Source organism: Schistocerca cancellata, chromosome 2 (assembly GCF_023864275.1).
Source record: "Schistocerca cancellata isolate TAMUIC-IGC-003103 chromosome 2, iqSchCanc2.1, whole genome shotgun sequence".
In the NCBI taxonomy this organism is placed as follows: domain Eukaryota; kingdom Metazoa; phylum Arthropoda; class Insecta; order Orthoptera; family Acrididae; genus Schistocerca; species Schistocerca cancellata.
The window spans coordinates 644,344,206-644,368,427 of NC_064627.1; the positions used below are offsets into that span (position 1 = coordinate 644,344,206).

Sequence of the window (24,222 nt, forward strand, 5' to 3'; positions counted from 1 at the left end):
CAGATGGACATTCCGCGAATTCTGAAAACGGTGCCGGTGTGGCGGTCAGGCCAGTGATCTCAGACAATGGTCGCCTCCCAAAGTCAACGCCGATTGGACAACCGCTGGGCGTCCAGACAGCGAGCAGTAGTGGTGGAGATTGGATAATTCATAAGAACCTTGTTAGTACTGTACCGGGCCTGGCACGGAGCGCCAAGTCTGAGAGCTACTGAAATTAGTCACTCGTATTTTGGCTTCGAATAGAAGCAATCGCTTTTGCTCCGATCCGTGCGATGGCGTGACAGCAAAGTTTTGCATTTCCTCCAGTTGCCCAGACATTAATTTTGCAGGTATGCGAACGCGTGGGGCAGTCACAACAACAGAAGCAAGACGCTGACCCACATCTTGACACCATAAGGGGGCCCCCTGCTGCTGTTTTGACATTGCAGAGAACATCACAGGGTAAATATCCGCAGCTTCGGCCGTACTCAAATCGCTCTTGCCAGTATGTGCAGAAGAGCTAGTTGTGGGCCACATATGCAGTGCTGTGCGTGCTCAAAGTGTAGTTTTCTTCGGTATGTCAATAACATTCATGTTACTTCTGAAATTTTCCAGGCGTATTTCTTCTTCTAATAATTTCCGGGTATGCAGCCGGATCCCGTCGACATTCTACCACGATATTTCGGCCCAGAGACGTCCGGCCATCATCAGGTGAGTACGCAACTACTGAAGAGCCCACGTGCAGTCGTGGTATTTATGCCGAAACTCGCGCATGCAAAATGTACTGGCATCCTACAGCGCATGCGTCAGGTGTCGACATGCGCAGCATAGCAGACTTGTACGTGCTGCCCTCGGTGATGAAAGTAAAAGATCAACTAGTCATCGAGTATCGAATGACGCCGTCGATTCCGCTGTTATTGTAGAATTTTAATAACAGGATTCAAATTTTTATCCATCTGAAAGCCGTTGTCACGATTTATAAGATTATCGGCAAGACGTGTTTCCACTGATTCTTTGATTACAGAACCCCAAAATCCGGAAACCGGAGCTAGAATTTTTGTTCCCTTGTATTCCATTGAATGTCCCAAAGAAATACAGTGCTCTGCTACTGCCGATTTTGACGGTTGCCGCAGACGGGTGTATCTTTCATGTTCTGTACATCGTTCATGGGCAGTTCTTGTTGTCTGGCCAATATATGCAGAGCCAAATTCACAGGGAATTTTGTAGGCGCCTGCCTGCTTTCTTCAGTTGTAAATCGTCTCTTTAATGGATCCAACCCGGGACTTTGCTGGTGGACGGAAGATAACCTTGATTTTATTTTTCTTCAGTAATCTGCCTGTTTTCGACGACACATTCCCGGCGTATGGAAGGAACGCAGTTGATTTATAGTGGTCATGAGCGTCCTCAGTGCGTTGCTTCTTGTTATGACAGTAGCGCATGGCCTTCCTTATTTGGCGTGAAGTGTAGCCATTCTCTTTAAAAACCTTCTCCAAGTGTTCTAATTCTGCGTGGAGGTTTTCATCATCCGATATTAAGTGCGCTCGATGTATTAAGTTGCTGAGAACACCGACTGTTTGTGCTGGGTGATGGCAGCTTGACGCCTGGAGATACAGATCTGTGTGAGTCGGGTTTTCTGTACACAGAATGTCCTAAAGACCCATCATTTTTACAGCGTGCTAGCACGTCTAGAAATGGTAGAGTGCCATCTTCATCAATCTCCATCGTGAATTTGATGTTCTCATGTAATGAGTTTAAGTTATGAAGAAATGTCTCCAGTTCCTGTTTGCCATGAGACCATACAACAAAAGTATCATCTACGTACCGCCAGAGGATCGTAGGCTTTAAAACAGCAGACTCAAGTGCATTCTCCTCAGAATCCTCCATAAAAAGATTATTAAAGTTATACAACCACAGCGGAATCGACGGCGTCATTCGATACTCAGACTAGATAATCTTTTACTTTCATCACCGAGGGCAACACGTACTACTCGGCTATGCCGCGCGTGTCAACACCTGACGCATGCGCTGTAGGATGCCAGTACATTTCGCATGCGCGAGTTTCGGCATAAATACCGCGACTGCACCTGGGCTCTTCAGTAGTTGCGTACTTACCTGATGATGGCCGGACGTCTCTGGGCCGAAGTATCGCGGCAGAATGCTCGAGACATTCCATAAATGACTGTTTTCTTATACAACTTGATTGTTTTCATTTGCACTACTGGCCATTAAAATTGCTACACCACGAAGATGACGTGCTACAGACGCGAAATTTAACCGACAGGAAGAAGATGCTGTGATATGCAAATGATTAGCTTTTCAGAGCATTCACACAAGGCTGGCACCGATGGCGACACCTACAACGTGCTGACATGAAGAAAGTTTCCAACCGATTTCTCACAAACAGCAGTTGACCGGAGTTGCTTGGTGAAACGTTGTTGTGATGCCTCGTAAAAGGAGGAGAAATGCGAACCATCACGTTTCCGACTTTGATAATGGTCGGATTGTAGCCTATCGCGATTGCGGTTTATCGTATCGTGACATTGCTGCTCGCGTTGGTCGAGATCCAATGACTGTTAGCAGAATATGGAATCTGTGGGTTCAGGAGGGTAATACGGAACGCCGTGTTGGATCCCAAAGGCCTCGTATCACTAGCAGTCGAGATGACAGGCATCTTATCCGCACGGTTGTAGTGGATCGTGCAGCCACGTCTCGCTCCCTGTGTCAACAGATGGGGACTTTTGCAAGACAACAACCACCTGCACGAACAGTTCGACGACGTTTGCAGCAGCATGGACTATAAGCTCGGAGACCATGCCTGCGGCTACCGTTGACGCTGCATCACAGACAGGAGCGCCTGCGATGGCGTACTCAACGACGAACCTGGGTGCAAAACGTAATTTTTTTCGAAAGAATCCAGGTTCTGTTTACAGCATCTTAATAGTCACATCCTTGTTTGGCGACATCGCGGTGAACGCACATTGGAAACGTGTATTCGTCATCGCCATACCGGCATATCACCCGGCGTGATGGTATGAAGTGCCACTGGTTACACGTTTCGGTCACCTCTTTTTCGTATTGACGGCACTTTAAACAGTGGACGTTACATTTCAAATTAGTTTCGACCCGTGGCTATACCCTTCATTCGATCCCAGCGAAACCCTACAATTCAGCAGGATAATGCACGACCGCATGTTGAAGGTCCTGTTCGGGCCTTTCTGAATACAGAAAATGTTCGACTGCTGCCCTGGCCAGCACATTCTCCAGATCTCTCACCAACTGAAAACGTCTGGTCAATGGTGGCCGAGCAGCTGGCTCGTCACAATACGCCAGTCACTATTATGTGGTATCGTGTTGAAGCTGCATGGGCTGCTGTACCTGTACACGCCATCCAAGCTCTGTTTGACTCAATGCTCAGGCGTATCATGGCGGTTCTTACGGCCAGAGGTGGTTGTTCTGGGTACTGATTTCTCAGGATCTATGCACCCAAATTGCATGAAAATGTAATCATGTCAGTTCTAGTATAATATATTTGTCCAATGAATACCCGTTTATCATCTGCATTTCTTCTTGGTGTAGCAATTTTAATAATCAGTAGTGTAGTTTTCCATCTGTTGTTAGAAATGTGATGCAGTATGTCAATTAGCATCTTTCGTCGCTGAGAAGAGTTGTATGTAAAAAAAACGAAAACACTATAAAATCCCAGTAAGGTTAGCAAAATAATTTATCACATCTGTATGCTTGGGCTAAAATCGTTGCTGAACTCCATGGGATAACTCACGTGGGCTAAAATCAATTTCAGCGGTGACAACAATGAAAAAAAGCATGTTTAAAATCCTCTTTTACAAGAGCCATAGGTGATTCATGTAAATGTAATTTGTCTTTTTCGATCTGGTTATAATTGTCATCAGGAAAGTTGATAAAAACGAATAAATATCTAAATAAATAAAAATAAACAACGTCAAAAAGTGATGGTTATGACACCTTTTGCCAAGTCACATTGTTCTTATTCTGTCATCCGAGTAGTACTCGGCAGATTCACGGTATCTGCCACTTAGCATACAAATGTGGCGTTTCTGTGTTTAGATAAGTTAAACCGACGTAATGGCACGCATGTCACTGGTCCATCATGCTGCAGGCTTAGTCGAACAGTCAACACAGACAGGTGCGCACAACTTAGAGTTATACGGTACGTTTCCGCACTGAAAGCAAGATGGCAGCAATTCCATACTGTGCTGAGTATAAATTTTTGTTATCCCCTGTTTCTACGCATCACTGATGCGGCGCATGCTTTTAATCGGCCGATACATCGCGGCATGACGCACACAGTTTCAAATATCGATCATTCTACTCCATTACAAATCACCCACGTTCTCGCAATATGTCCCCCCCCCCCCCCGACATTGCCAAAACATTATATGATTTGGTTTTGCTTTACCACTTGTTTTGTTGAATTTTCACTAATTAGGTTTGACGTAACATCGACCAATCCAGTCAGACTAACGAGAATGAGGCTAAACGTAGATGTTCGCTAACCCCCTGCAGTCTCTATCAAAGATTTCTCAAACACAGTTCTACACTTCAACCGAGTTTGATGTACCTGTGTCATTATTTCCAGATTCTTAATGTTTCTATTACGCCAGTATATACTGACGAGGAAAAATTTATAGCCCTTGCGTGTTGGTCCACAGTTCGATCGCAATACTGCAACGATTCTGCGATGCATGAATTCGACATTTCCTTGGTAGGTTTCTGGAAGCTCATGGTACCACGCAGTTCGCTATATATACGGGAAAGTGGTTTATTGGCGCGGATCTGGAACCCGATATCCCAATATACGTCTACCTTGGGGGAGGGGTCAGGCTCATTTGGTGGTCAAGACACCAGTGTGAGTTCGCTGTCAATGTTCCTCAAACTACTATAGCCAGATTACAGCTAGATGACACTGACCGTTTCATGCTGGAAGACACTAACATGAAGGGATGCCGGTTGTTTCTTAATATAGTGCACATTTATTTTACTTCTGGGACCAGTGTGTCTTCAAAAAGTTTGCTGCTAAGTCATTTCGCACTAATCAGCAAGTACATATGTGAGAAGCCATTTACCCTCCGTCAAACCGCGATTCCCCAAACAATGTTGCAGATATCTATCCTATGGGGTGTTTACATGCTACGTACACAGAATGTACTGAATCGCCGGCTTTCAATACTCATCTGATTCCGGACAAGAGTAGTACCTACAGCGCTACTATAGTCGGCACACACAAAAGCACAATTATTCGCTATAATGCCTCATTAAACTCTTTCTTATAAATGCCGCACATTAATTATTATTTACCTGTAGACTTTTCGGGCTTGGTTCATTGCTGTACAACAATTTTATACAGGAAATTTCAACGTAAGACGTACTTTAAAATCTATTAAAATGTTAATATATTTATATCGTTAAAGATTATAGTCTCAGACAAAAACAGAGTAGGTTTACACTAACTTTCTAAGACATCATCTATGAATGGTTCACTGTTGAAGAGCTAGAAGGCTCTGATAGAGTCAACAATAGTAGCATATGCACTTCCAAGTCACAGTGTCATACGAGTTCACAGGGTGTTCTGAAATTCCCGTTGCAAACTTCTATGAATTTTTAGACGGGAGTGAGTAGATAACATTTTGAACATATGCGACTACTTTCACAAGTAACTGATGAGGCGTAAGCCAGTACATTACTTGTCTTGCTGTTTCACTCATTAATACCGAAAGAGATAGTTCACGCACTTATTAACAGGTTCTCTTCAACCTGTTGCAGTACGGCCTCTTCCAGTTCGGGTGTGCGCGCCTGCTGGCGGTAAGACAAACTTTCTCGAAGCTATTGCGTAAAGGGCATCCAGTGGAGTCAGATATTGTGGAGAACGGTCTTGATCATGGCAACAAGCAGCTTTTCCGTTACCGTGAGCTTCAAGTCGATATATTCTGCAAACGTGTACTCAACCATGTTGCTCTAACACTTACAGACACGTGAGTGAGGCACGAACCAGGTCGGAGAGGTAGGATAGACGTCAAATGAGATGCCGCATTACTACCCCCAACATGACAACCCTGCTGCATACCTACTTAGGAAACATGTTTTCAGACGGCTGCAGCACGGAAAAGGTACATTTCCGAACGTGACTTCCTATTTAAAATATCATGTACCCACTCTCCGTGTTTCGGGAATTTCAGAAAACCATGTGTTATGAGGGCGTGTTCAAAAGTAATGCCTCCGAATTATTTATGTGAAAACTATTAAAGATTTTTAAATAAATTACGCTGATAAGCCGACACATTAAGACCACCTGCGTAACAGCTTGTTTTTCCATCTTTGCAACGAAATACGTCAATTATGCTGCGTATCAGGGATCCGACAGTTTGTTACTAGCTTTGTGGAGATATGTGGCATTAGATGTTTTACGCACAATTCGCGTAAATAACTGACCGCTGATTTGCGTACGCTATGATGGTGCCCGACAGCGACCAAGACGGGTTCCATAGGATTTGGTGGCCGAGAAATCAATGCGAGTTCACTATAATGCTTCTCAAACCACTATAACACAGTTCTGTCTCCGAAACATGGACAATTACACTGCTGAAAGTACAATGAAAGTGTGCTGCGAAAGACTTAGGCGTGCAACAGCATTGCGCTCTTTTGGCTGAGATGCCACAGACCACCATCTATCTTACTTTATAGGGAAGACAAGCTTCCAAACCCCGCTTTCTGTGAAGAGTTGTGGATCTCCAACCATTTAGTACCTAGTGGCAGTTTCACTGTCCTCCTATCTCTTCCCGTAGATGCTCGCAACATTAGGACGTGAACGTTCGTCCAGCTTCACCGTTTTCGAAATACACGTTCACAGGCTCTGCGAAATAGTGATCTTCCCTTTGTTAAGTCACTTATCTTAATAGATTTCCCCATTTGCAGCCTATATCTTCGCTAGGGTGGTCCCCTTCCGTGTCTGCTACGCTTACATACATGTGTTACGGCATCGCGCCCCCGCAACGCCACCAAGCGCCATCCATAGTCGTAGAGGATAGTGCCAACAATGTTTTGGTTCATCGATGTTTATGTTATTAGTATTCTACATCGTTGTTCTTCACGTCCACAAATTAATTTCTCAGCACAGTCTCCTTGGCGACGAACACATTTCCCCCCAACGAGAGACCAGGTCGTTGTTCATCACCGTAGAATGTATGACTTTGTTAATAGAGCCACAACCTCACTTCTGCTTGTATTGCTTCATCACTATCAAAGTGAAGGCTTCGAAGGCGTTTTTTTTAAATTTTGGAAGCGGATGAAAATCGGATTTTGCCAAATATGTATGGAAGAAGATCGATAACAGTCAACCCAAAGCGTCGGATTGTCGCAGATGCCGCAGCGTTCGTGTGTCGTCTGGCATTGTCATGCTGAAGGATAGTGCGCTCCATGCGTGGACGAAGTCTTCGAATTCTAAATTCAATTACAGCATACAATTTCTCACTCACCGATATAGTTACGTTACACATCATAATGTTACACGCTACAATTCGGAGCCTCGCAACTTGCGTCAGCGAAGCGGGAAGTCGAGCGGGTAATATGCAAGACATTTATTTCCTCAACCGACATGGAGACCAGATACAGTATGTGATCAAAAGTATATGGACACCCCCAAAAACATAACTTTTTCATATTAGGTGCATTGTGGTGCCACCTGCTGCTAGGTACTCCTTAACAGCGCCCTCACTAGTCATTAGACAACATGAGAGAGCAGAATGGGCCGCTCTGTGGAACTCACGGACTTCGAAGGAGGTCAGGTGACTGGGTGTCTGTACGCCAGATTTCCACACTACTAAACATCCCTAGGCCCATTGTTTCTGATTGATAGTGAACTGGAAACGAGAAGGGACACGTACAGTCTCGTCTGTTGACCGACAGAGGCTGCCGACAGTTGACGAGGTTCGTAATGTATAATAGGAGACATCTATCCAGACCATGACATAGAAATTCCCAACTGTATCAAGGTCCACTGCTAATACTAATACAGTTAGGCAGGAGGTGAGGAAACTTCGATTTCATGGTCGATCGGCTGCTCATAAACCACACATTACGCCGGTAAATGCCAAACGACGCCTCACTTGATGTAAGGAGCATAAACATTGGACGATTGAACAGTGGAAAAACGTTGTGTGGAGTGACGAATCAAGGTACACAATGTGGCAATCCAATGCCAGGGTGTGGCGAATGCCCGGTGAACGTTATCTGACAGCGTGTGTAGTGCCAATAGTAAAATTCGGAGGCAGTGGTGTTACGGTTTTTCATGGAAGGAGCTTGCACCCCTTGTTTTGCGTGGCACTGTAACAGCACACGCCTACATTGATGTATTAAGCTCCTTCTTGCTTTCCTCTGTTGAAGAGCAATTCGGGGATGGCGATTACACCTTTCAACACGATCGAGCACCTGATCATAATGCACGGCCTGTATGTGAGTGGTTACATGACAATAACATTTCTGTAAAGGACTGGCCTGCACAGAGTCCTGATCTGCATCCTATAGAAAGCCTTTGGGATGTTTTGGAACGCCGACTCCGTGCCAGGCCTCACCGACCGACATCGATACCTCTCGTCAGTGCAGCACTACGTGAAGAATGGGCTGCCATTCCCAAGCAACCTTCCACCAGCACCTGATTGAACGTACGCCTGCGAGAGTGGAAGCTGTCATCAAGGCTAAGGGTGGGCCAACACCATATTGAATTCCAGCATTACCGATGGAGGGTGCTGCGAATTGTAAATCATTTTCAGCCAGGTGTCCGGATACTTTTAATCACATAGCATAGGTGTAGCTCGATGTGGGACATATCATGTACAATGTTCGAAAAACAATGAAATGTAAGCCTCCATTGTTTATGTAGGCCTATCTTATGAAATGTTCAGTTATATTTACATCGCAGATTAGCAGGATAGTTTCATACCGTTTTATTCTTTTCTGTCCAGGTCTGAAATTGTTCTTAGCATCTGTTTGTCATATATTCATGGGTAAAATCCTAGAACATATCTGGGTAAACAGTATGTAGCTGTGGTAATAAGGAAGAAAGTTGCACCTGACAGGCATCAAAATCTTTCGCAGAGTGTACCGTGTGCCCCTGCATTTCGTTGTTCATTTTTCACTGCGGATACCTCCGCCGAAATAAACGTCCAGAGAAGAACCTTACGTAATCTCTTTAGTGAAGATAAACTTGGGACATAGCATCGATCCACAACGTCAGAAGTAGAAAACATTTACTCTTTTTATACATAAATTTTCTCCTAATGTTCCAATAAAAACAAAAATTTCTCGAAGTGAATAGTTGCCAGTTATCAGCATAGTTTCGTGCACAGCTACACCTGTACGTGGAATAACGCATTTCATAGGGTTTTTTGGCTGACGGGATCGTGTAACATACGAGTTGAGAAACCTAATGTGACACACGTCTTAATGAATAGGATTTGAAACAAATTACAAAACAGGAGTATGTGGATTTCGCCTCTGAACGTCAGCATATTCTTAAGGGCTCACATACCGCTTCGGTTTGACAATGAGTGATAAAATAGGATTATTAATTGCTCGTTCGGACACATATCTGCAAGGAATAATTTTGGTCACACCCCGTCCTTGAGTAGAACTAGAGTAATAATTAATAAATACGGTAGTCATAAACAGTCTGAAAAGCTTGTATGGGTGTTGTAGGGTAGGTACTACTGAGAGATAATTCTTAAGAAAGGAATTCGATACATTGAGCCGTTCCTGCTTTATTTACTATTAAAGTTAGTCTATCTGGCGCAAACTCAAGCGCCCACCACAAATGGTATCGTCAAAGTTTTCTTCATTTAGTTTTCTAAAACCGAATAAAGGAGTGATGCAAAAGCTGGACATGGGATCGAACCCGAGCCAAGTGCTGAGCAGTCTCGTTCACAATCTTCTATGCTATGAGAACAACTGACATTAATTGTATCTGGTGGGTCGCTTGAATTTTCGTGCGTAACGGCATGATTCAAAGCTAAGTAACTGGGAAACGCCACAATGTACCGAAAACTTCCCAGCAATACCCTTAAGGGGCTCCGGAACGCCCTGTACTTGCAATGTTAAAATAACGCTTATAAATTACATCTTTCCTCACAAAGTATTTGAGGTAGGAAGTTGAACTTTTTACAGATTATTTATTGGAATATGGGCTACAACTTAACACAGGGATTTTACAAAATTTTAGTTCAGTTATTAAAGATGATTTTTTTTCAATTGTAATGAAAATTCACAACATTTTTTTGCAATTTTTTATTTATATATTCAAAAATATACAGTTTTTTGGAAAAAGGCTGTGTTAAATTATGCAGAAGGTACTGTGTAACATTTACTGAAAGTTTGAAACAAATATGTTTGGAAGATCCTTAGAAAACATGTAATTAGTATGAGAAAATAAAAGTTTTGGGAATCGAGCGACAAAGATTGGATTAACTTTTTAATGCATTCCAGATCCATAGGATGGATTATCTTCATCCTCTGCAAACTCCTCGTCCAGCTTCCTCTTGTTCCTCCTCCTGTTTACTCTTGCTTGTATTTCTAGACTCTTACAGCCCCGTCTGCAGCCCGAAGGCGTTCCTTGTCTAAAGCAAGCATCGCTCGTACCATGTTAGAACCTATCTTCATTCCCATATTTCAAAATACCTTGCACCTTACAATGTTGCCATCATTTTACTCATTATTATACTTCAACAAAACAGAGACTCAAGAAACAGAATTAATTACGAATATTTAATTACGAATATTTTCGAGATAACGACAGAGTAAATAAACATGAAACAATCGACAATCACACCAGCGATATATATTGAACCATCACAGGTTAGCCACAACACATTCTTTATCTCACATCACTAAAATGTACCTGATGAACACGGACGTTAATAATAACACCATTTGATAGCAGTTTAACAGCGCCACAGTGGGTCACGCCCATGTAGAACACATTTCAAAAAAAATTTAAAAATAGTTGTAGTCTTCGGAATTGAATAAATTATATATCTATTAAAAGGTAATAGTCTGCAGATTCAGAAAACGCAAAAAAGTAAAAATTGAACTTTTCATGATTTTGAGCCTTTCCGGAGCCCCTTAAAAGCTTTTCATATACACTGAAGCGCCAAAGAAACTGGTATAGGCATGCGTATTCAAATACGGAGATACGTAAACAGGTAGAATACGGCGTTGAGGTAGGCAACCCCTACAGAAGACAGCAAGCGTCTGGCGCAGTTGTTAGATCGGGTACTGCTGCTACAATGGCAGGTTATCAAGATTTAAGTGAGTTTGAACGTGGTGCTATAGTCGGAGCAAGAGTGATGGGTCACAGCATCTCCGCGGCTGCGATGAAGTGGGGATTTTCCCCTACGACCATTTCACGAGTGTACCGTGAATTTCAGGAATCCGGTAAAACATCAAATCTCCGACATCGCTGCGGCCGGAAAAACATCCTGCCAGAACGGGACCAGCGACGACTGAAGACAATCGTTCAACGTGATAGAAGGGCAACCCTTCCGCAAAATGCTGCGTATTTCAATGCTCGCCAATTAACAAGTGCGAACCATTCAACGAAACATCACCGATATGGGCTTCCGGAGCAAAAGGCCCGCTTGTGTACCCTTGATGAATGCACAACACAAAGCTTCACGCCTCGCCTGGGCCCGTCAACACGGACATTGGACTGTAGATGACTGGAAAAAATGTCGCCTGGTAGCATGAGTCTCGTTTCAAATTGTATCGAGCGGATGGACGTGCACTGGTATGGAGACAACCTCATGAACCAAAGGACCCTGCATGTCAGCAGGGGGCTGTTCAAGCTGGTGAAGGCTCTGTAATGGTGTGGGGCGTGTGCAGCTGTAGTGATATGGGGCACTTGATACGTCTAGATAGGACTCAGACATGTGACACGTCCGTAAACATCCTGTCTGATCACCTGAATCTATTCATGTCCACTGCGCATTCCGATGGACTTGGGCAATTCCAGCGGCACAATGCGACACCCCACACTTTGAGAATTGCTACATAGTAGCTGCTGGAACGCACTTCTGAACTTAAACACTTCAGCTAGCCATCAAACTCCCCAAGATGAACATTACTGAGCATTTCCGGGATGTCTTGCCACGTGCTGCTCAGAAGACATCTTCACCCCTCCATACTCTTACGGAGTTATGGACAGCCCTGCAAGATTCATGGTGTCAGTTCCATCCAGGACTACTGTCTGAAGTCAATGCCACGTCATGTTGCGGCACTTCTGCGTGATCGCGGTGGTCATATATGATATTGGACAGGTGTACCAGATCCTTTGGCTCTCCAGTGTAGTTTCTGATCAGTCTGTTCGTCACAGTATAGCCTGTGACACTTGTATGAAATTGATTTACGTACGTAGGGACACCAAAAGTAAGCTTCACACGTCGTTACACGCTAATACCACTGCACAGCAAGGGCGTCGCATTGTCAGAAGAGAGTACCTGTTCAGAGTTTCCTGCCGACTCAATCCTCAATAACAGGTGAATCACAGTATGCGAGCGAGATGACGCCGTAACTGGAAACGTACTCCAAAGTGGAAGTACGCGGGACAGTACGATTCTTGTGGGCAAAACGTCTAATTTATAATCAGATTCACAGTGAAATTTTGGCTGTATATACACTAAATGCAGTGTCTTGCCCAGCCGTAGTAAATTTGCCAACAGTTTTATCAAAGCCGCACAGACTTGGGTGACGCTGATCCGGCAGTTCATACCTTGGACCAAGCGATTTCCATATTTTCGGCACGCTGAGGGAACATCTGTCGGAAAACAGACTTACCGGCAATGAGGACGTTCACACAATGCTCCTCGAATGGGTCCTTGATCAAGGAGCGGATCTCTATCGTCGAGGAACTGAATGATGGTATAACGTTCCGTCCGTTGTTTACAGAGACTTGGTGGCTTTATTGGAAAACTGTGTGTAGTGTCGTGCAGCATTCAAGATCAATTACTTCACCTGCCATTATGATGTGTAAACCTTTGAAGTCTCCTCGTCGTCTAGCACCAAATGAAGCTACAGAATTTCCCTTTAAGTCACATTACGTATCACATACAGCATCGAGAAGAGAACATTTATTTTAAACCTATGCGTTAATATAAAGAGCTATGATAACTCGAAAGCATTCACGGTCTTTGGCAATAAAGTGCTGGACGCTGGACTACCCTGGTCAGTCACGAACAGTTGATAATCAGACATGCCAGGAGCGACGTAATCAATCAGCCTCGCTAATTACGTATTTTAAGCGGTGAGCACCACCGGACTAAAATACCAGGGAGCGACGCAGCAATAAATCTCCACGGCAGTTCTCCACGTCCGACATCAATCATCGCGCCAAACGCACCTGGCGCCTGTAGACAGACGCAAAGCAAAGCCGATTTTGACTTATTTGTATATAAGAATCTCACATCACTCACGGAGTTTTCCACGCTTTTTAATACTGACAACTGTTTCTTGCATCAAGCTTCTGATTCAAAAAATGGTTCAAATGGCTCTGAGCACTATGGGACTTAACATCTGAGGTCATCAGTCCCCTAGAACTTAGAACTACTTAAACCTAACTAAGGACATGACACACTTCCATGCCCGAGGCAGGATTCGAACCTGCGATCGTAGCGGTGGCGCGGTTCCAGACTGTAGCGCCTAGAACCTTTCGGCCACTCCGGCCGGCAAGCTGCTGTTTCATATTGTTGCACAGTTTCGTTGCTGGAATTTTATTCAAGTCCAAATCGCCTTCTACGCAGTACCAGAAGGTAGTATCATTTGTATGTGTTAGTGGGTAGTCCGTCCCACTTCCAGTTACAGGAGTACCTGACACTTTTTCTTGACATTTCATGTGGATCGACTGTCACGTCATTTTTTAGCATTAAAACCATTTTGTAATCTTTGGATGCGTACACTTCATAAAATGAATGTTTCATTAATTCGGTGCAGTAGCGCCTGATTTCTGATCAGTAACAAGTGATTCAAAACATAAAACCCCATCAGTTTGAAGAATTGTTTAATAGACACTTCTCAAAATAAGCGGCAGTGAACAAACGAATGAAGAAATAAGGAACATTAATTCTTAAAGCGGAAACAGAGATATGTGGCAAAATTGTTTTTAGCTTTGAAACTTTTACGGTGACTATGAAGGCATGCGTAAATCTTTTTTTTCTTAACTAATGAGATGAATTAGTCTTATTTTACACAGAGTTTCTGCTTGCAGGGAAAGGAAATAGATTCGTAAACCTGGATGGTCACTCTAAAAAAATGGAAATTCATGGATAAAATAATATGAAAAGTAGGGGAAAGGCAACCACTCACGGGCAGAGGACTGATGTGAGGAGGGTAGAAACAGTGTTCACGCTCGCTTTCGATCTCTCGTCCTTTATCTAGTAAAACAACATACTTTCACACACGCAACCACAGACACTCAAACGCAAACTCCACTGGCCACGGAGAGGCTAGCTACTACGGGAGTTTACGTTTGAATGTCTGTGTTATTGCGTGTGTGGATGAGTGTACTTTTACTAGATGAAGGGCGAGAGATCGAAAGATAGTGTGAACTCTGTTTGCCGTTACGCGTTTCTGCTGTATGCTCCACGCATCAGCACGCTACAGGTGAATGGCTTTCTTTCTCTTACTTCATGAATGGTGAGTCTGTAGGTAACACAATAGTATGTTATGCAAGAGCATAGTGATTATGCGCCTCGTCACATCTGTGTCTCTGTTTTTTGTCATTTTTAATTAATGTTTGTGTTGAGACTAAGAGGCATCATTTATAAATGGGTCTGTACCATATGTGAACATCCGTAGAGAAAAAAATATTATAATAGCCACCAATTTATATACAGTGCCCTCTTCAGAGCTGTTTGTCCTGCAAACAGCATTTGCAGAATGGTTTTTAATCTCACCCTAGACAAGGCAAAGAAGTACATTTCTTTTTCGGAAATAGTGCTGTTTTCGGTCAATGAACTGAAAAGATCGTTTTCCAGTGAACGGCTCAATACTTTGTGTGTTATTCTTGAAGGCAGTTACTTACTTGTTTATTCAGCCTCATATCACAAAATAATGTCAGACATATTACCTTAATCGAAAAAGGAATTTTTTTTTTTAAATTACTAATTCATGTGAACAACAACATTATCTTTTACATATGGATTCTTCTAGCATCATTAGTCAATGCTCAAATTACACTGAAACGCATTATGCACTGCTCTCGTATTGCACTGAAAACTCACTCACACACACACACACACACACACACACACACACACACACACACACACACACACAGAAACACAAACACAGGCATACACATACACACAGACGTTCCATGCGTGTACACTGGAGACTACCCGTCAACGCTTGAAACAACCTTTTCGCTGAACAGAAAGTTTCAAGTCATCACTTCATGTTGCCACAGCACAGTCCTGATAAAGATGGGCGATATATGTGGCAGTCGATGCGTCTTCTAATGTAACTGCCAAAGAAATCGCTGCGCAGCTACTATTTTACCCATTCAAAGTAAATAAGAAAGATTTCTGTTACGCCCGAGAAAACAGCAGCAATATTTTTACCAGAAGATGAATTCAGTGTTCCTACATTTACGTTCAGGGCCTGTGACTTCTAACCGCTGATTTGATATTTCATAACCTTTCTTTTCTCTTCTGCAGTGAGTTGGTGGACCAACGCCCCTCTCTCAGCAACATACCGGCACACAAAATTGGTGCAGTCTTTGTAAAACGATTGAAAGTTATATAGAAATTTGTTTCTCAGTTCCAGTTAATTCCCCTGCAGACAACTGACGTTTTATTAGTCTTTTCTTCGTCATCGCCGCCAACTTGTTATAAATTTGAAGCTACAGACTGATCAAATTATCACTTCTACATAAATCACCTGAGCCAGTCCTCCAGAAATGTTTTTACTCGGCGTGCAATCAGTACAGCAATTAATGGAAGAGCTTGTACGAGAAGTAGTAATTAATAACCATTGTTCCGAAAGTTTCTTGCTAGAGAACCATTAGTAAAAATAGAATAGTCGATTAAGATAACAGAAAATATTGTCCTTCATAGGAGACTGCAAGCCTTACCAATACAGCATTGTATTGTCAGCATAGGGGAGCAGATGCAGGAATCCTGCACTGCCGCTTATGGTAAGGACACAGTGGACCTGGTTTGTTATGAAGTGTCAAGTGTGTATCTATGTCATATGGATGACTGTGACGAGTGCTTGTACAGTGCCGTGTTGAAGGTTTATTTAAAAAAAGTCTTTATTCAGAAATCTTTCTAATTATACATACGCAGCCCACCACCTTACATAATCTACTGCCTGCAGCGTCACGGGCGTGTCAGCAAGCATACAAACCTACTATGCAGCCTTGCTCACCGAGCTAAACCCGATGAGGGCGCCCCTGACAATAGACAGGCCAAGGACGTCTATCGCTGCAGGTATCTATTTTAATTTCCTATTTCTAAGTTCTACTAACTGAAGTTCTGTTCTATGTCATGCTCGGTGCATCTCCTGATTTGGTGTTATTGCACCCAATCACCCTAGTCCTGCTCGTGGCGGATTCTAACTACGATGTTAATCGGCCTGTCCACGCACAGGCGGTGTAGGTTTATGGTACTGGACACATTTGGTGTTCGTTATTAATCACGGATTGATAATTAATTAATGTCCCTCAGATATTCTGTCAGCACTTTGCGTGATACCTCGTTTGCCAAACTGTTCAGAGTCTGAAATGTATCTTCTCATCTCAGTAAGTGGTAAGTGTCATTGTTAGGTAATTACTGAGGATCTTAAAAGCAGTTGTACATTAACGTCCTTTATAGAAATGACATTAGGTTGCAAGAAAACAGACATTTTCTTATAAATGTTACCATTTCGAGAGTCTTGAGTGTGGTTGGAAGCCAACTTGCATTTCTTGACGAAATTTTCCGATATCGTCAAAGCGCTGTAAGAAATTTATATGAAAAGGCCACCACAGCACTCGCGATTTGGTCGGAGGGGGTGGTGGGAGGGTGCGTCTTGATGATCGGTTCCTATTAGAGGTAGGATAATATGGTAAAAAGATTTTGGTCTAGCCCTGAATGGTTCAGATCTCTCTGAGCACTTTTTTTTCTCTTCATCTCAGAGTAGCACTTGCAACCTACGTCCTCAATTATTTGCTTGACGTATTCCAATCTCTGTCTTCCTCTACAGTTTTTGCCCTCTACAGCTCCCTCTAGTACCATGGAAGTCATTCCCTCATGTCTTAGCAGATGTCCTATCATCCTGTCCCTTCTCCTTATCAGTGTTTTCCACATATTCCTTTCCTCTCCGATTCTGCGTAGAACCTCCTCATTCCTTACCTTATCAGTCCACCTAATTTTCAACATTCGTCTATAGCACCACATCTCAAATGCTTCGATTCTCTTCTGTTCCGGTTTTCCCACAGTCCATGTTTCACTACCATACAATGCTGTACTCCAGACGTACATCCTCAGAAATTTCTTCCTGAAATTAAGGCCGGTATTTGATATTAGTAGACTTCTCTTGGCCAGAAATGCCTTTTTTGCAATAGCGAGTCTGCTTTTGATGTCCTCCTTGCTCCGACCGTCATTGGTTATTTTACTGCCTAGGTAGCAGAATTCCTTAACTTCATTGACTTCGTGACCATCAATCCTGATGTAAAGTTTCTCACTGTTCTCATTTCTACTACTTCTCATTACCTTCGTCTTTCTCAGATTTACTCTCAAACCATACCGTGTACTCACTAGACTGTTCATTCCGTTCAGCAGATCATTTAATTCTTCTTCACTTTCACTCAGGATAGCAATGTCATCAACGAATCGTATCATTGATATCCTTTCACCTTGTATTTTAATTCCACTCTTGAACCTTTCTTTTATTTCCATCATTGCTTCCTCGATGTACAGATTGAAGAGTAGGGGCGAAAGGCTACAGCCTTGTCTTACACCCTTCTTAATACGAGCACTTCGTTCTTGATCGTCCACTCTTATTATTCCCTCTTGGTTGTTGTACATATTGTATATGACCCGTCTCTCCCTATACCTTACCCCTACTTTTTTCAGAATGTCGAACAGATTGCACCATTTTATATTGTCGAACGCTTTTTCCAGGTCGACAAATCCCATGAAAGTGTCTTGATTTTTCTTTAGCCTTGCTTCCATTATTAGCCGTAACGTCAGAATTGCCTCTCTCGTCCCTTTACTTTTCCTAAAGCCAAACTGATCGTCACCTAGCGCATTCTCAATTTTCTTTCCCATTCTTCTATATATTATTCTTGTAAGCAGCTTGGATGCATGAGCTGTTAAGCTGATTGTGCGATAATTCTCGCACTTGTCAGCTCTTGCCGTCTTCGGAATTGTGTGGATGATGCTTTTCCGAAAGTCAGATGGTATATCGCCAGACTCATATATTCTACACACCAATGTGAATAGTCGTTTTGTTGCCACTTCCCCCAACGATTTTAGAAATTCTGATGGAATGTTATCTATCCCTTCTGCCTTATTTGACCGTAAGTCCTCCAAAGCTCTTTTAAATTCCGATTCTAATACTGGATCCCCTATCTCTTGTAATTCGACTCCTGTTTCTTCTTCCATCACATCAGACAAATCTTCACCCTCATAGAGGCTTTCAATGTATTCTTTCCACCTGTCTGCTCTCTCCTCTGCATTTAACAGTGGAATTCCCGTTGCACTCTTAATGTTACCACCGTTGCTTTTAATGTCACCAAAGGTTGTTTTGACATTCCTGTATGCTGAGTCTGTCCTTCCGACAATCATATCTTTTTCGATGTCTTCACATTTTGCTGCAGCCATTCCGTCTTAGCTTCCCTGCACTTCCTATTTATTTCATTCTTCAGCGACTTGTATTTCTGTATTCCTGATTTTCCCGAAACATGTTTGTACTTCCTACTGTCATCAATCAACTGAAGTATTTCTTCTGTTATCCATGGTTTCTTTGCAGCTACCTTCTTTGTACCTATGTTTTCCTTCCCAACTTTTGTGATGGCCCTTTTTAGAGACGTCCATTCCTCTTCAACTGTACTGCCTACTGCGCCTTATTGCTGTATCTATAGCGTTAGAGAACTTCAAACGTGTCTCGTCATTCCTTAGTACGTCTGTATCCCACTTCTTTGCGTATTGATTCTTCCTGACTAATGTCTTGAACTTCAGCCTACTCTTCATCACTACTATATTGTGATCTGAGTCTATATCTGCTCCTGTGTACGCCTTACAATCCAGTATCTGATTTCGGAATCTCTGTCTGACCATGATGTAATCAAATTGGAATCTTCCCTTATCTCCCGGCCTTTTCCAAGTATACCTCCTCCTCTTGTGATTCTTTGAACAGGGTATTCGCTATTACTAGCTGAAACTTGTTACAGAACTCAATTAGTCTTTCTCCTCTTTCATTCCTTGTCCCAAGCCCATATTCTCCTGTAACCTTTTCTTCTATTCCTTCCACTACAACCCGTGGTCTAGTCTGGCGTTAGCTGCCGCAGCGGTCGCACGCTCCTCAAGTTTGCCCCGTGAACGTACAGTGTTTACGCCAGTGTTTTCGTGTTTTGTGACGTTTTGCACGTGAATTAAGCGTTATCAATTGCGCATTTGGTCTTCTTTCGTGTCATCTTTCTACGAAGTGCCGTTGGGATTTCGGCGTTGTCCGAGATTTCTTCGCTGCAGAACACCATGGCAAACTCCGTGAGAAAAAACACCGTGATTTTCACCTTCGACAAGTACACCCGTCGAGTACAGCCCTCTGCACTTGAAATACACGACTGGATTACCGAGGTAATTGGCCTTCATTCTGAATCTGTTCATACCATGCAGCTGGACTCTGATGAATACTGCATTTTTGTAAAGTTTAACGATTCCGCGAGTGTAGACCGCTTTCTGGCAAAATTTGGTTATGAAACGGAATTTATACACCGTGATGGTACTAAAAGTACTGTCAAACTCCGGAATTCCGAGTCTGTAATTAGGAATGTTAGGGTTTTGAATATTCCCATAGAAGTAGACAATTCGAAAATTAAAGATGTCCTATCAAAGTATGGGGTTGTCAGGCAAATAGTCAACGAAAGGTGGGCTTCGCATTTCAAGCTGCAGTGCTTTAACGGCATTCGCTCCGTGGAGATGGAAGTGAAAGCAAACATTCCCTCCCACATCTTTGTTGACGGGCACAAGGCGCATGTTATGTACTCAGGGCAAACCCCTACATGTCATGTATGTAACGAGTCTGGTCACCTCCGTCAGGACTGCCCTCGCCGTGTATTTGTGCTAACAAATAACCTTACGCAACGCCGGAAATTGACACTCAACGATTTGTTGCCAGCCAGTAATACAACAGAGCCGGCGGCGGTCGTGGATCCTGTTACTACCTCTGAAAATGTTGCACTTAATGTTAATGACTTTCCGTCTTTAAAACCTGCATTAACTGCTGAAATTCCGTCCCGTGACAGCGAGATTCCCACAAAAAAGCGTCCTCTAGAGGGCACTGAAAGAAATGTTGATGGGGACTCTTCCTGTGAAACACCCGTTGCCAGGAGGCCGAAGCCCAGTCCTGAAGATCTGTTAGAAGTGGAAAAAGGAGATGGAATGACGGTCGATGTGGCTCCCACTTCCGCACAAGGACTTACACCGCCACGAACAGATAGTGACGCAGCGGATAGTGATTTTTCACGGAAATGTGACCCTGAGCCTGAGGTCACGGCTGAAATAACCGCATCAAGTGCACAACCCATACAGTGCAAACCGTACGAGGAAGTACCAGGTAAAGAACCTGCTGACTCCGAAGCGCAACGCCGCGCCGAAGGAGGAAATACACAAGCATCACCGCCTTGCCAGCAAAACAACACAACAGACACCACGCCGGAGCCAAACATTGACGACTCGCAAGGCACGGCCGTTGCCCCATTTAGCCACCGCCGGCGGCTGCGACAGACACCGGGTCTTGCTGTCACGCGTCATCAAGCGAAAGTCACACCAGAGAAGAAAGACATAAAGAAAAAGAATATTAAATATGAAGTCATCAGGGCCAACACTGACGAGGAGAAAGAGAATGGCCACAGTGACTTATAGCAATGCGTTGTCAGGATTTCAGGATACTTTTCTTCTCAAGCTATTTGTTTAAAAGCAATGCAAATTTTTGTAGGCAGTTAGTACATGTAATGGGCACACAGCTTGTAAAGATCGTGTCTTGTAGGGAAGCACGTTTGCTGCTATAATCATACCTAACCTCATCTCAAATAGCTTCTTCCGGTATGTCTGTGCTGCAAGCTTATAGCATTACTACTATTAACATTAATAAAATACAGTCACCCTTGAAATTGGCAGCACTAAAAGAATTCTTGTACCAGTCCGGAACAGATATCGCGTTGCTACAAGAAGTTGCGATAGCGGAATTTCGGATCGCAGGCTTTTTTGAAATTGTTAATGTTTCTACGGAAGCCAATATCGGTACAGCCATTCTTATAAGGGAAGGCATTCCGGTGACTGAAATCGAACGACTAGAATCAGGAAGAGCAATAGGCATAAAAATTTTCGATGTGACAGTGATTAACCTTTACGCCCCATCAGGAACTTCCCACAAATTGGATCGTGCGAAGTTTTTTCAAGATGAACTGATTTATTTATTGAGGAAAAATCCGTGTTCTCTTATACTAGGTGGAGATTTTAACTGTGTTTTAAACCAGAAAGATCAACAACCCAACTTCAACTACTCGCCACAGTTAAAAAAGTTAGTAAGTGATCTACACCTTAAGGATGTGTGGGAACTTCAGCACCCGACGTCAGTCGGGTTCACGTATATAACCAGCCACTCTCGCAGCAGACTAGATAGAATTTACGTGTCATCAAATTTGCAAAATTATTTATTAAACGTTGAGACTATTCCAGTGTATTTTAGCGATCACAGTACACTTTTAACTTGCTTTAATCTAAGTGTACAGCCAACCCGTCGATTCAGAGGCCAATGGAACTTAAATATCTCTGTTTTAACTGACGAAGAACTGGAACAGGAAGTAAGGTTTGCGTGGACTATGTGCCTCCGCACAGTAGACAAGCACCCAACAGTCATTGACTGGTGGACAAGGAGGGCTAAACCAAGGCTGCGGAAAGTTGTCATGCAGTATAGTGCAGCGAGGCACAGGGAGTTGAGGAATACAATGGAGTTTTATTATAAGGTTTTAAGAGATTTATATAAACAGGCACATGATGACGTAATTCGTCTGAATGATATCAAAAAAATAAAAGCCAAGTTATTAAGCATTAAACGGCAACAGATGGAGGGACTAAAAATTAAATCGAAAGCCACATCAGTCATAGCAGATGAAACAGCTTCTCTGTATCACTTGGTGCGACATGCTAAAAATAGACGTCAAACTTTTATTGATGAAGTCCAGACGCATACTGGTACAAAGCTCACATGCCAGAAAGAAATACTGGACGAAGTCCACAGGTACTATGAAACCTTATATGCCCCTACCACAGTGGAAGATGCAGCTCTCGCGGATTTTCTCACTATTTTAGGTCCACAATTGTCGGGAACAGACAACGCTGACATCCTGTCACCTATTACTAAAGATGAAGTGCATGAGGCAGTGCGTAACTCACCTCTCAAAAAATCTCCGGGACTTGATGGCCTCCCTGTGGAGTTTTATGCCCGCTACTGGTCTATAATTGGGGATAAGATCACTTCCATGGCAAATGAGGTCCTGAACGGAAAAACGGTCCCTGCAGAGTTTAAGGAAAGTAAAATAGTACTGATTCCTAAGAGTAAAGGCAAAACCAACTTAAACAATTTTCGGCCTCTTTCGCTACTAAATTCTGATTACAAAATAATTTCGCGTATTATCAACAAAAGACTCTCTGCCTTTTCCAACAAAATATTGAGTCATCACCAATCTTGCTCTCCGACCAGAACGATATTCGAAAGTCTATCTGCATACAGAGACGTCATTGCAATTACCTCAGTGACAAGTATAAAATGTGCTTTAATCTTTATAGATTTCAACAAAGCTTTTGACCGCGTTAGTCATAGATACCTCTTTGCGACGCTGTCAAGAATGGATTTCCACCCCCAGATTGTGAACATGCTAAGGTATATTGCAACAGGTGTAAATGCGAAAATAGCAATCAATGGCCAAACATCTAAACCCATTCAGATAAGGCGAGGGGTTCCACAGGGCAGTCCCTTATCAATGTTTTTATTTTCAGTATCTTTAGAGCCCTTCCTCCGCACTGTCCACGCAAGATTAACAGGCATAACATTGAGTGGTGAGAAAACTGTCATACGAGCTTATGCTGATGACGTGGGCGTTGTAATAAGGAATAAGGAGGAGACAGTTACACTGGAAAGAGAAATCCAAAGATATTGTCTAGCGTCGGGAGCGACAGCAAATGAAAACAAAAGTCAAATATTGAATCTACGGGGCCTAGATCACCTTCGACTGGCATGGGCAAAACAAGACAACAAACATAAAACTTTGGGAATCACCTTAATGGCATGTCCGATGCGGATGGCTGCTTTTAACTGGACGGAAACTAGGAGGAAAGTTCATGGTGCTGTAATGGAGAACATCCATCGAACTATGGACCTGGTGCAAAAAGTCAGATTCATCAACTCCTGCGTTTTGTCTAAAGCGTATTTCACTGCGCAGGTATTTCCAATCCCTAAACTAGTAGCGAAAGGGATCATGTCCACTGTTACCAATTATTTATGGAGAGGAGACATATTCAGGGTTGGTGCGACTACGGTTATACTGGATGTCAGAAACGGGGGCCTCGGTTTGGTGGATATTCGCAATAAAGCGTCTGCTCTGTTCCTCAAACGGACTTTCCATATACTCAGAGAACTTCCACAATGTATAACCGCGAAGCTCTTTGAGGCTGTGACACCCCATAGCCTGCAAGCACCGATTGATGTGCGAAGGATTAATGCCCGTCTGCAGTATGTGAGGAACTTTTTCCTCGAAGCAAGTTATCTTAGTGACGAAATCAGAAGCAACACACGTATCACAGCGCGCGACATCATACTTGAAAGGAAGTTAAATGAGGGTAGAAACAAAATTGAAACGAAATTCCCAAATTGTGACTGGAAAGCTGTATGGCGGAACATCAACTATGCCGGGCTATCTACAGACGCTATTTCCGCATGGTACAAAACAGTTAATAATGTCAT

General features: G+C 43.1%; 1 protein-coding gene across 2 annotated transcripts in view; it reads left to right on the forward strand.

The window, feature by feature from the left end:
* Nucleotides 1–24,222, forward strand: part of LOC126162313 (neuropeptide CCHamide-1 receptor-like) — a 706,059-nt gene that overhangs the window by 13,939 nt on the left and 667,898 nt on the right. The window contains exon 2 of one of the 2 annotated variants that reach the window (XM_049918738.1): nt 330–441. The exons of the other annotated variant lie outside the window; for it this stretch is intronic. The gene's annotated coding sequence lies outside the window, so the exon portion shown is untranslated. The remainder of the gene's footprint in view (nt 1–329; nt 442–24,222) is intronic. 2 annotated transcript variants of the gene reach the window in all.